Below are 12,616 nucleotides of genomic sequence, written 5' to 3'. Positions count from 1 at the left end.
CAAACGTCACAATATAAAGGAAAAATTTTCATGACTTTTTTCTCTCCCTCTTCTTCACTTCCTCTCCCCCCAAAACTGCTATCATGGTGCCTCTCATGCTTATGTAACCCTTCTGCCCATCAGAGTTGGTAGCAACAAGGGCCGGGTTCAGTATCTAGGGGTTCCTTTTCAATAACACAATGCAAAACTGGCTCGAGGCTCCACCCAGTGACCTGGGACAATTACATACCACCCCCCTGGGCATCTCGAAGAGGCAATACTTCCCCTCTTGCAAGCACAGAGTCTGAGTGTAGCAAAGGCCTTTTAATAAAGGAGGGAAACAATGCAGCATTATGTGGGGAAACACCACAAACAGGATTCATAACACAAACCATGAGCAAAAGACACATCCCCAAGTAAGTTTGGCAGTATCCTTTTCCTCTCAGGGTCTTAAGTCCAGCAACCCAACAGTCAACCCACCCCACTTGGTCACTGCAGCCCCCAGAGTTCAGAAATTCATCTGCAGAGTTTACCTTCCAGCCTGGGTGGAAGTGGGGATGTATGGAGGTCCCTTACATGCTCCGCTGCTCGGGTCGACGGCTGCTTACCACGCCTCTCCATGGGGTTCTGCTGCAATCTTCACCGCCAGCTGCACCTCTCCAGCAGCCACCCAGCTGGCCGCTCCTCTCCGCTAGGCGTCCTTGTAGCTGCTCCTCTCCACCAGCCACCCAGCTGGCCACTTCTCTCCACTAGCCGTTCTGCTAGCCGCTCACCAGTAAGTCTTCAGCCTCCCTCCTCCCCCACATACACTTAACACAGCGCTCTGTGATTTCAGCTCTTAGTAACTTCAGCTGTCAGTGATTTCGCTGTTAGCAGGGGGGCCCCAGTGCTGGTGCACTCAGAACCACTAGCCCAAAGTAGGTCTAATGCTTAGACCCAGATATCAGTGATTTCAGCTCTGCAGGATGTAACAAGACTCCTACTGGAGTCAAAATTAGCTCTGTCAAGTATCAGAGGGTAGCCGTGTTAGTCTGGATCTGTAAAAGCAGCAAAGAATCCTGTGGCACCTTATAGACTAACAGACGTTTTGGAGCATGAGCTTTCGTGGGTGACATGCATCTGAGGAAGTGGGTATTCACCCACGAAAGCTCATGCTCCAAAACGTCTGTTAGTCTATAAGGTGCCACAGGATTCTTTGCTAAAATTAGCTCTGTTATTACACTGTAGTGCAGGGGTAGGCAATCTATGGCACGCGTGCTGAAGGCAGCACACGAGCTGATTTTCAGTGGCACTCACACTGCCTGAGTCCTGGCCACTGGTCCAGGGGGCTCTGCATTTTAGTTTAATTTTAAATGAAGCTTCTTAAACATTTTAAAAACCTTATTTACTTTACATGACAATAATTTAATTATATCTTATAGACTTATAGAAAGAGGCCTTCTAAAAACATTAAAATGTAGGGGTTTGGAGAGGGTCCCATATGAGGAGAGATTGAAGAGGCTAGGACTCTTCAGCTTGGAAAAGAGGACACTAAGGTGGGGGGAATATGATAGAGGTATATAAAATCATGAGTAATGTGGAGAAAGTGGATAAGGAAAAGTTATTTACTTATTCCCATAACACAAGAACTAGGAGTCACCAAATGAAATTAATAGGCAGGTTTAAAACAAATAAAAGGAAGTTCTTCTTCACGCAGTGCACTGTCAACCTGTGGAGCTCCTTGCCTGAGGAGGTTGTGAAGGCTAGGACTATAACAGCGTTTAAAAGTGAACTGGATAAATTCATGGTGGTTAAGTCTATAAATGGCGATTAGCCAGGATGGGAAAGGAATGGTGTCCCTAGCCTCTGTTTGTCAGAGGATGGAGATGGATGGCAGGAGGGAGATCACTTGATCATTGCCTGTTAGGTTCACTCCCTCTGGGGCACCTGGCCTTGGCCACTGTCGGTAGACAGATACTGGGCTAGATGGACCTTTGGTCTGACCCGGTATGGCCGTTCTTATGTTCTTATTACTGGCACGTGAAACCTTAAATCAGAGTGAATAAATGAAGACTTGGCATACCACTCCTGAAAGGCTGCTGACCTCTGCTGTAGAGAGTCAAAGCCTAGGGCACTAACATCTGGGGGGCGACGACCGCAGCGGCCGGATCTTCGGCCGCCCCGGTCATCGGCGGTATTTTGGGGGCGGGACCTTCCACTGCCTAGGGCGCCAAAAAAGCTGGCGGTGCTCCTGTCTAGCGACTTTGTGCTGACAAATATAAAGGGTCAGCCCCAGACAGGCATGCCAGACAAATCTCCCTATACAACAACAGCCCTTTCCTGGGGAGGAAAAGCAGGGACTAGGTGGTTGTGAAGGAAGGTGCAGGTAGAAGAGGCTGTCTCTGGGTGTTGTATATCACCAGTACATCACACCCTCTCCTCCTAAGGTGAAGCTCTGACCTCATCCTCCCCTTGGAGCATGTGTGTGTGCTGCTCATTCAGATGTCAGCGGTTCTCAAGCTGTCGGTCGAGACCTCAAAGTGGGTTGCAACCCTGTTTTAATGTAGTTGTCAGGGCTAGCTTAGACTTGCTGCGGCCCGGGGCTGAAGCCAAAGCTCATACCTCATTTCCCAGGGTCAAAGCTGAATCCCGAGTGCTCTGCCGTGGGCAGCAGGGCTCAGGTTACCGGCCTCCTGCCTGGGGCTGATGCCCTTGGACTTCTGCTTTGGGGCAGTAGGGTCTGGGCTTTAGCCCCCCCAACCCAGGGCAGGGGGGCTCAGACAGGCTCAGGCTTTGGTCCCCCATCCTGGGGTCATGGAGTAATTTTTGTTGCCACAAGAGGGTCATGGTGCAATGAAGTCTGAGAACTCCTCAACTAGCTAAACATTCCAGAAGGGAGGGCAGATTAGTCAAAAGGTTCCTATGGGACAGAGATCCCTTTGGGAGCTGTGTTACCCTGTCATTCCAATCCCCACCAGTATACACCACTTCCAACCTGACTGAAAGTCAGGTAGGTGGTAGAGTGCATCAATTAACTCAGTAGCGACACAGCAGAGGTGCTAACTGGGTGGAAGTAACCCCAGCAGGCACAGCTGGGATTACATAAGCAGACAGGAAGTGCTAGAGAGGAGAGGAGTGAGCCTGAGGCAGGAGTAGCAGGACTGGTGACTGCTAATTTTGTCACCTTCCTGAAAAGCAAGTGGGGGCATCTCTTGATTGGCACTCCTGGCTGTGGCTTGCTGAAGGGGATGTCAGAAAGCACAGTGGTGTAAGAACACCTGGGTTGTAGTGATCAGTTACTAAGGCTGGAAAAGACTTTCAGGGGACCATCCTGTGACAAACTGTACAAGATATTTCCTGAGATTGAGGGGGGAAGAGGGGGAGCAAATACAGCAAAAATAAATACAGTGGCAAGTGTGAAATTCACTCCTGTGCTGAAGGGCCCGTCTGAAGTCCCACTGAATCCCCTAGAATGGGGCTGGAAGAGCATTTAGGCCGTGGGCCAGCCCACTCTGCAGGGTCACTCTGCTCTCCTGGATACTATGCTCATGAAGAGCAAGAAGAGGTGGTACATAGTGAGCTGCACCAAGTCCCCCCCACTGCCAGTTAGTCATGGCAGCTGCCTATGTGAGCTAAGCTTGGGAGAGGGCTGAACAGAGGAGATATAGAAATGGGTCCACACTAGAGCTGGGTGCAACTTTTCAACAAAAATCCCCCCCAACCCCCTCTCCAAAGAAAAAGGCAGATTCGGGGACATCTAAACTTTTCATGAACTTGCATCAATTCCACCAGTTTGCACATTTTGATTTTTTAGGATACTTTATTCAGAACCAGCAGGTTTGAAACAATGCCATTCTAAACACATTTCCCTTCCCTCTTATTTATGAAAAAAAATGAGAAGCATTAAAATGCTCAAGATCACAAAGAATATTTTGTTCGACCCACGATGATTTCTCCTCCCAATTTCTCAGTATTTCCTGGGAACAAAACAAAAAAGAAAAACAATTAAAAAAAACCACAACCCTTATTTTCCTACCTCAGGTAATCACTAGATGGTAGCCACTCACCAGGGAGCTGCTGTGGAGATCCCATCCATCTGTCTGTGTGGTTGATTAAACTGACATCATCAGTGGTTAGTGACTTTTGTTCTGCACAGTGCTTCTGGTTTCCTCCGGGACAGCACGAAGTTCAACACTGACTGGTCTTGTGATTGTTCCTTTGACATACACATTAAGCAACAGTTCTTTTTTTTTTTTTAAATGTTCATCTTAACCCCTGTAGCTCAGCATCAGCTCATTTATGTTAAGGGTGAAAGACCAAATTACAACACAGTCTGAAAATGTATTTCATGATAAAAATAGAAAGATCTCCAAAAATATCATGTCCAAGAATAATCTAGAGATCATGCAGCCATTGTGCTGGCCCTGTATGTGATGGAAACCACTTCAAGCCAGGGGGTACTGCACCTCCAGTACCCCTAGTTCCAGCACTTAAAACTTATCTTTACAGGCTACATATCTTACTGAAAATAGTTCTTAGGCCAAGAGTCCTGTGCAGTGTTTGAAACCCAAACATTGGAGTGTACCTATTGGGTTCTGGGAGGCAGACAACTGTACTCATCCTAATTTCACAGGTTTGGGAAGCTGACTCAGAGATGGAGGCATTTCCTCAAGTCAGAGCAGAGCTCATCTCAATGGCTCTGGGCTCAGGCCACTCCCATTGACTCTGCCTCTCACAGGAAAGTGATAGAAGGAAGACTAAGGAAAGGTTTTAGGGGGGAAAACATCATAAATAACATTTGCCTTGATATTTTTGAAGTACAAGGACATCAGCAGTATAAGCCCTAAAGGGAATCCCTTATGGAAAATTCTTACAGAATTTAATAAAGAGGGAGACTATTTCTATGGAATTTTGGGACTATTCTAAATACATGAACAAATGTCTATCCCTGCTATAGAATTCCATAGGATTATTCAGAAAACCTATAGAAAGAACTGAAGGGAGCAGGGGGTACTGGAAAAAAATTTATAGTGAGGGTGCTGAGAGCCATTGAATCAAACTGTAAAGACTGTATATAATGGAAACCACTTCCAGCCAGGGGGTGCAGCAGCCCGCCTAGTTCCAGCACGTATGGAAGGGAGAGCGAGAACCTATAGGTTTTTAATTGTCCTGTAGGAGCGTCTATTGAAGTTCTATAGAATGTCATCACTATTCAGTCTGATGGGACTCTTCAGTGATCAAAATGAGTGGGGTCAGGGTACCTACCATCAAAGAGGATAGGGAGAGCTCAGAGTAGCAAAACAATGTCTAGCCACTTGCAGCTGGAGCCAGAGATGAGAAGGCGAAGCGCTGGAGAGGTGATTAAAAACAGACGTGATAAGCAAAAATGTATGAAACTTAGATTGAGTAAATGTACAGGAGTAAACAGCATTCATCTCCCTCCCCCTCCCTCACCTACCTCCACCCCAGCCACACAGTCTGCAAGGCACAAAAAGACTGAAGTACCAGTAGCTGGACATCTCACTTGTCAAAGACAGTTATCGCGGGAGACTTATGTCAGGTAGTATGGCTCATATTTGAGAAAAGATGAGGAGCTCATTAATGATACACTAAGCACTGGAAATGACTAACAACAGAGACAGATTGCTGTGATTTCCCAAAGTGGATGAGGCATCTTTCTAACCTGCTAGAATTCTGACAACTGCCCAAATATACAGTGGCTAAAAGAGCCCGACTACATAAGTCTGATTAGACATTTTAAAGCTGCTTTGGATAGAGGGTCTGCCCAGAGGGTATTAAAGGGTGGTTACGGTGTCTGAAAATGGCATGTGGGTGGGGTCCCATATTCACTGCCTCTCAGAAACTCCAGAGAAAACAGAGCTGGCTAAATGCTCTTCAGAGTTTACCTGATCCACTGGAGGGAGATAAGCCAGAGACATCATGAAGTCCCCTCTTCGACAATTTTATGTGGGAGGCCATCAGATCTACAATGAGGGCACCAGTACAAAACTGTAAGATAGAAAAATGGCATTTTTTTGTCAAATGATATGCATTGGGGGGGTTTGCAGTACCCAATGGCTCTTGTCATAAACAGATAGCTAAGGGTTAATGTCTCTTACACCTGGAAAGAAGTACCTGAAACACCTGACCAGAGGACCAATCAGGAAACCAGACTTTTTCAAATCTGGGTGGAGGGAAGTTTGTGTCTGAGTTCTTTGTCTTGTGCCTGTGTCTCTCTCGGCTATGGGAGGATTTCTGTCTCTTGCTTTCTAATCTTCTGTTTCCCAGTTGTAAGTACAAAAGATCAGATAGTGATTTATATGTTTTTTTGTATTTTACATGTGTGTAGTTGCTGGAGTGCTTTGAATTGTATTCTTTTTGAATAAGGCTGTTTATTCATATTTCTTTTAAGCAAATGACCCTGTATTTGTCACCTTAATACAGAGAGACCATTTTTATGTACTTTTTCTTTCTTTTTATATAAAGCTTTCTTTTTAAGACCTGTTGGAATTTTTCTTTAGTGGGGACTCCAGGGAATTGAGTCTGTGCTCACCAGGGAATTGGTGGGAGGAAGAAGTCAGGGGGAAATCTGTGTGTGTTAGATTTACTAGCCTGACTTTGCATTCCCTCTGGGTGAGGGGGGAAGAGAGATTAGCTCTCGGTACTTCTGTTTTCCAAGGCTGGAAATGGGGAGGGTGGAATCCCTCTGTTTAGATTCACGGAGCTTGTTTCTGTGTATCTCTCCAGGAACACCTGGAGGGGGGAAGGGAAAAGGTTTATTTCCCTTTGTTGTGAGACTCAAGGGATTTGGGTCTTGGGGTCCCCGGGGGGGGGACCAGAGTGCCCCAAAACACTCTAATTTTTTGAGTGGTGGCAGCTTTACCAGGTCCAAGCTGGTAACTAAGCTTGGAGGTTTTCATGCTAACCCCCATATTTTGGACGCTAAGGTCCAAATCTGGGACTAGGTTATAATAGCTCTATTTGGCCAAACACTGGTCAGTGAATATATTATTTAATTAATTACCTTTTTCTTGCTATTTAACCATCTGTCTCCATTCTAACTGCCAGCACTGCAAACTCAGCCTGGGCTCTGACAAGCTAATGGGGCTCTTTCCTTCTCAGTTATCACAACCTCAAATAAAGGTTTTGTAGGTCAAAGTGGGGCTTTATCTGTGCACCCCATTGCCTGCACAGTATGTCCTCTGAGACACCTAAACAGCAGCTGCTTGAACTTGCATCTCTTGGATTCATAAAAAAGGAATCAAATCCAGCTCAGCCTCTCTTAACCCTGCAGAAAGCAACACAGTGAATGGTGATAACACAGGCAGTAAAAAATATTCAGGGCTTGAACCAGTGTCCACTGAAGCCAATGGAAGGATTCCCAGACACTAGATTGGGTCCTTAATGTGACAGATAGTCTGTGCTACACAGAGCTGCAGAGCAGTTGAGTAAACAGGTGTCGTTTTCACACAGGCCTAGATCCTCAAAGGTATATAGGCACCTAACACCCATTGAAATCAGTGGGCATTAAATGTTTAAATACCTCGAAGGATCTGAGCCAGAGAGGTAACCATATACTAAGAAAATTATAGTTACAAACTGAGAGGTAGTATCCTGTCAGAGATTAACAGAGAAGAGGACAGTGCTGGATCTGGGCTAGCTCAGTGTAGTGATCCGGAAGAGGAGATGGACTGGGTGGTAGCAGCATTTACCAATATCACCAAACTGTAGAGTTAGATCAGTCCAGAAATCCTCCTGACTAAGCAGTCATTCACTATAATGGCAGATGAAATTTAGCCTTGAGAAAGGGCAAGCTAATGATCACTGGGGAAACGACTGAAATTCTTGTACCATAGACACTATAATGAATCAGGGCTATATCTGTACAATTTAATTTGTGAAGTTGTATTATGAAAACCTGCTGCACCATGAATGCCTATATGTATGTGGTATACAGTGTTGTAGCTGTGTTGTCTCTCTAATATCGTGGGACCAAGGTGGGTGAGGTGACATCTTTTATTGGACCAACTTCTGTGGGTGAAAGAGACAAGCTTTCAAGCTCAAGCTTCCCCCACTCAATAAACACTCTGCAGGGAGCCCACCCCCTCAGCATAGTGGGGACTCAGACTCAAATCCTACATTCATCTGCAGTGCCATTGCATTGGTTCCACTGCATCTGGAGCCTTCTAAAGCTATGGAGATGGAGCAGGATTTGCCCTGCAGAAGTGAAATAGCAGGTAAAGACAAGCAGGAGGATCTTGGAATGCTGAGCCAGATGCTCAGATGGTACAACTCAGCCTACCTATGCTGCTAACAATGGAGCTATGTTCACTTACACCAGCTGAGGAACTGGCCCCAAATGTTCCCTTAACCTAAATATAGATTGGGGGGGACGGGGGGGTTAAAGTTAACAAAGCATTAGAAACTGGCAATTTTTGCAAAAAACAAAAAAAAAGGTCTCCTCTGAAACAGCAGCCTAAGAGAAACACATTTATTGTCTCAGATGTTATCATGGCAGATGAGGTGGTTTGCCATTCCCAGCCCACAGCATCTACCTCATGCAGCTTCTTTTAGATCAATGTTTGTCTGAGATAAGCCAGAAATATCTTCTAGCTGAGACAAGCTGCTGGGTCAGACATAAAGCAAAAAAAGACTCCCGCTGTCTTTGCTAGCAGAATGACACACTAGAACCCTGGAGGTTTTGTGCACATCCCACCTGCGGTAACACACATGATGCTCGCACAGCTTCCCCACTGCCCGAGTAGGGAAAACCTGCTGCTTATGTCTGTTCTGCTGTCTGGCCACAAGTCAGCTTACACAGCAAGTTGCATTATACGGGTCAAATTCAGGGCTGTCATGGAAGCCAGTGGAGTTGCACCAGCTTACATGTGGCCCAGGCTTCCTCAAAGCTGAGAGAAGAGCAGTTTCCCATCACAGGCACAGCCATGCAGCTGACTGCTTGGAAACTAGGAGGAGTGGGTGACAAAAGACTCCTTTGTTACCTCCCTTCCTATAGAGCTTTCAGTGCAGCCTTTCCTTCACTCTGCTCCTCTGGAGGAAGGCGCAGAGATTCCAGCTCTTACTCATAACAAGTTCTAAGGTTTGGAACTTGTCACACACCTCAAGAGAAACGTCACCCACACAAACACACTGAGAAACAGAAACGTTCCTTCTGTCTCATGCATGGTAGTGCTACTGCAAAATAGGGCCCTGCTCAGAGCAGCTGAGGGAAGCATCAGGTTTCTGTGCTTTACCAAAGCCATTAGTTCTTGCGAACATCAGTTCAGCCAGTTTGTATTTCAGTAGCCCCTTGACGTCCACCCCATGGTGTTAAGTGCTGTACGAATGTAGAACTAAAGCTTACAGTCTAAGACAAGATAGAACAGGTGGATACTGACAGATAATGTGCCTAAAGGAAACAATGCGACTTTTGTGGGAAGAAGAGATTTCCTGAGGTTTCATAATTGTGGAAGAGGGAAAATGAATCATAATACAGCTGAACCTTGCTAGGCCGCACTAGCATCTTGAAGACCAGCTGTGAGTCACCACAGACACTAACCAGTGTGATAGGGTCCCATTGGGCCTTCTAATTTGGTGAGTGTGGTAGAGGGAGGTAAAAAAAATTCCCCCCTCTGTAACCTCATAGAGTTACACTGGTATAAGAGAATGGAGCACCAGTCCCCTGGTTTGGGGGTGACAGATGGGGATCCAGGGAATGGGGCATGCTTTTCTTTCCCCTGATCCAGCAGAAGCCTCTCCATGAGGTTCGCTATGATCATCAGGATCCGTAGGTGGAGAGGGGATGAAACAGCTGCTGTCTACATCATCAAATCTCCCATCACCATCAAGTTTGTCAGCAGACCCATCCTAACTTAACGCTGAGCATTTAGCTCAATGGTTTGAGCATTGGCCGGCTAAACGCAGGATTGTGAGCTCAGTCCTTGAGGGGGACATTTAGGGATCTGTGGCAAAAATCTGTCTGGGGATTGGTCCTGCTTTGAGCAGGGGGTTGGACTAGATACCTCCTGAGGTCCCTTCCAACCCTGATATTCTATGATTCTATGCAGGGTTCCCCTCTCTGCTCCTGTATCCACCTTCATGAGATGGGGCTTGAGGGGCAGCAGCCAGTGGAGGACACCTTCATACCACAGCTCCATCTGGGACTGTATAGCTGGAGCCCAAGCCCTGGGACCCTCCCACCATGCAGTGTCCTAGAGCCTGGGCACCAGCCCAAGCCTGGAAGCCTGCACTGCAATGAAACAACCCCACAGCCTGAGGCCTGCAAGTCTGAGTCAGCGGGCACAGGCCAGCCATGGGCTTTTCTTTGCTGGGTAGACACACCTTCAGTTCCTGGAAGACTGCAAGCATTAGCACGTGACCCAGTCACTTACTCCTGGATCCCAGCTTTGCTGCCCTGGCTCTGAAAAACAGCTCACTAGATTGTTCCAGTCTTCTTCTGGAAAGCCCGGAGGCTGCTCATGCATTCTTTGTAGTTTGCCAAACTCATCCATGCAAAGTGTTGCAAGGGTACATCTGTCCTGGCTAACGGAACCTGATTGATACTAAAGAGAAGGTGGCAACAGAAATATAGAAGAGAAGTGTGAGGAAAAAAGAAGGGATGAGGTTAACACACCAGAGGACATGGGACTGGAGTAGCAAGAATGGTTCATGTCTTAAGAGTTTTCTTAGGAAAGAGTAACGGGGATGGAGATATTGCCTGGAATGCTCTCTTCATCGGATCTTTCAGAGTCAGGAAAGAGGCCCAAGAATATGCTGATAAATCTCTGGGTGCCAGCACATGTTGATGTCACCCATGGTGGGGGATGGTGAAGGAAGATGCCCTTTGACAAGATGACTTATTAAAGACACCAAAGGTGCTTCCCAGAAATAGAATGTCCTGAAGGGATGGCATCCTTGTCCCATACAAAGCGTCCAATCAAACCAAAAATCCAATAGTCCACATTGCCTGCTATCTCAAAGTGATCCTGGTCTGTTGCTTGAACAATGTGATAAACTCCCAAGCAACAGTTCTTTAGGCCACACAACTAACCAGAGTTGATTGCATGGGGCCCAGTTATTTAAAATCACTTTTCTACAACCACCTTTGAGTTCAGAAAGATCTGTCTGGCGCTCAACAATTTCAATTTGAAACCAGGGTAAGGATCACGATGATTTTTGTGTGTTATGTTGCCGAAGCGGGACTCCATTTCCCCACTTCTCACGTATGTGGTTTGGCAGATGTCTAGCGCATGTGAACGCAGAACACTACAGCTTGACAGCACACAAGGTTAGTGGTTGACTAGGTCTGGTGTGAGAAGCGAAATAAGTTTGGTGCTGGTGTTGAAGCCAGCAGCTTGGAGGATGCATCACAAGTGTGGTTTCCATGGGCAGAGATCACAGGATGGCTTAGTGAAGCCAACGGCAGGTCTGTTTAAAAACTAATAAGGAGAAATGCACTTTCACAGATCATGTGCAACCTGGGAAGCTGACAGTTGGGCTCTAGATACGGTAGCTGAATTTAGGAGGTGCTGGATTGCATGAAGGACTAAGGACCCAGCTATGTCTTGGACATCTCCCCCACCCTGGAAGTCCCTCTACATGTGCTAGCTCAAAGTGCCAATAGCTGAATTCATTTCCTTCAAACCCTTCCACCTCCCTTCCTTTCCACTTCTGTCAACAATGCCATCATCCTCCCTGCCTTGCACCCTCCAAGGTTTGCGACTTTGGTGCACTCTCTCCTCCTCTCCCAACTGGATACTGTCCCTACATCCTGCTGGTAGGCATCATCATCTCCAAAGTCCATCCATTCCTCTCCATTCACACCACAAACTTCACATCCAGCAGCGATCAGCTCAGACCTCCACTGCTACGTCCTCCTCCGGCCTCCCTGAAGTGCTCTCAGCCTTCTCCAGTTTCCTGTGAAAAGCTCTCTACTTCATGGGAGGCTGTGACCATTCTCTGCCCCTCTTAAAAGCTATGCGGGCAGTCACCTCCTGGGGTGCTCTCTTGCAACAGGCTGAGCATGACAGGTGCCCCTGCCTCAGTTTCCCTTTTCTCTGGGATATGCAAAAGAACATAGTATCTCAGTGTCTAATATGAAGCCTGCCTTTGGCCACAGTGTATTCATACCCACCAGTGCAGTACTCCCTGCAAAACCTTGTAGTAGAACCATTTTTCAATTTCCACAACAAACATACAGCAGGTTTTTCCCAAGGCCGGCAAGTCACCCACCCAGAAGTCACAAGCAGTACTTTGTTCTCAGTGCCACTAGCCCCTGAGCCAGAGCCCCACTCTCCCAGCCTCCCTGCCTGCAACTCCTACTCTTGCAGTGAAATTATCCTGCTGTCTCAGACAATCCAACACCAGCAGAGCAGTTTCAGGGTGTACAAGGGGTAAATTCGGGGGAGAGATGGACTGGCTCAAATGGAGAGAGGCATTCGAGGGAATTAGAGGGTGATGTGACATCACCTGTGAACAGCATTTAGTACTATAGGCAAAAATTTGCCTGGGATCATAAGCTGTTTGGGGCTTTTTGTTCTTTGTTTATGCAGCCTCTAACACAGGGGTGGGCAAACGTTTTGGCCCGAGGGCCACATCAGGGTGCAAAACTGTATGGAGGGCCAGGTAGGGTAGGGTAGGCTATACCTCCCCAAACAGC

The 12,616-nt window shown here is 46.9% G+C and overlaps 1 long non-coding RNA gene across 1 annotated transcript; it reads right to left on the bottom strand.

Moving 5' to 3' along the window:
- Positions 1-3,818: 3,818 nt before the first annotated feature.
- On the bottom strand, positions 3,819-5,962 carry LOC115660301. Its single transcript, XR_004002797.1, has 4 exons — positions 5,865-5,962; positions 5,224-5,307; positions 4,026-4,174; positions 3,819-3,935 (listed from the first exon to the last, which is right to left on the bottom strand). It is a non-coding gene; the product is annotated as an uncharacterized LOC115660301 (long non-coding RNA).
- Positions 5,963-12,616: the final 6,654 nt, after the last annotated feature.

This window comes from Gopherus evgoodei, chromosome 12, assembly GCF_007399415.2.
Source record: "Gopherus evgoodei ecotype Sinaloan lineage chromosome 12, rGopEvg1_v1.p, whole genome shotgun sequence".
NCBI classification, from domain to species: domain Eukaryota; kingdom Metazoa; phylum Chordata; order Testudines; family Testudinidae; genus Gopherus; species Gopherus evgoodei.
This window is presented reverse-complemented; position numbering and strand designations above follow the sequence as displayed.